Source organism: Tachypleus tridentatus, chromosome 7 (assembly GCF_004210375.1).
Source record: "Tachypleus tridentatus isolate NWPU-2018 chromosome 7, ASM421037v1, whole genome shotgun sequence".
NCBI lineage: Eukaryota > Metazoa > Arthropoda > Merostomata > Xiphosura > Limulidae > Tachypleus > Tachypleus tridentatus.
This window is the reverse complement of record NC_134831.1, coordinates 191,517,464-191,518,858: the sequence shown is the minus strand read 5'-3', so window position 1 is coordinate 191,518,858 and position 1,395 is coordinate 191,517,464.

Sequence of the window (1,395 nt, the reverse complement as noted above, 5' to 3'; positions counted from 1 at the left end):
TAACTGAACGAGCGATATATAAAGATTTAGTTTAGTAACGTCATCGGACTTTCCGAGAATTATTTCTCTGTGTAGTGTCATAAGCGTCTCATTTCCGGTGCTATGCAGCCGATGGTGATGATGTATATGAAAAGGTGTTTGTAGTATCTTAACTTTGGAACGGATGAAATATTCGTGTGTTTTTAAGAACTGTGTTTAGGTGTTTAAGTAAAGATAACACTTAGGGAGTGTTATATAAATCAATTTAGAAACAGGAAAAAAGAATTATTTTGTGAAAAAAGTAAGTGAGGAATAAAGTTATATTTATGACAGAGATGAAACTACTGGCTGGAGATCACAGATTCCTGGATCTAGATTAATTCAGAAAGGTTGAACAGTGTTTAGCTTGGCAATCCAATATGCTTCCTTTATTTCTCTGTCTGCTTTAGTTTTGAATCCTATTTCAATGCCAGTGAGAGTAACATCATTAATGGAATGACCATATTTCAGCAGCATTTGAATGACAGCATTTGGCAGAAAAACATCCTAAACCAGAGTAACACCGAACTTTCGAATAGAATTCCTCTTGTTATTACCTACCATTTTAAACTCAGAAATGTTTCACGAATTATGAAAAAAAATTGCATCTACTACAGCTTGACAGTCGTCTTAAACAGATGCTTCCTGAAGTTCCCATTGTTTCCTTTCGAAAAAAACAGAACTCTAAAAGATATCCTTGTTCACACAAAAATAAATTACACCCCATCCCAAAATGGTTGTCGTCCATGCAAAAAAGTCTGTTGTCAAACCTGAAAATTCATGAAAACCAATGATTCATTTTCTAACAAGCACAATCAACGAAATTTTAAAATATCTAAAGAAATCACTTGTAAAACAAAAAATACCATTTATCTTACACAGTGTAAAAAATGCAATTATCAGTATATAGGACATACACAAACAATTCTATTAACACCGAAAAAGATCTCCCTGTCGCTCAACACTTCAACCAAGATGGTCATTCCATTAATGATGTTACTCTCACTGGCACTGAAACAGGATTCAAAACTAAACCAGACAGAGAAATAAAAGAAGCATATTGGATTGCCAAGCTAAACACTGTTCAACCTTTTTGAATTAATCTAGATCCAGGAATCTGTGATCTCCAGCCAGTAGTTTCATCTCTGTCATAAATATAACTTTATTTCTCACTTATGTTTTCATGAAATAATTCTTTTTTCCTGTTTCTAAATTGATTTATATAACACTCTCCAGGTGTTATTTTCACTTAAACACCTAAACACAGTTCTTAAAAACACACGAATATTTCATCCGTTCCAAAGTTAAGATACTACAAACACCTTTTCATATACATCATCACCATCGGCTGCATAGCACCGGAAATGAGACGCTTAT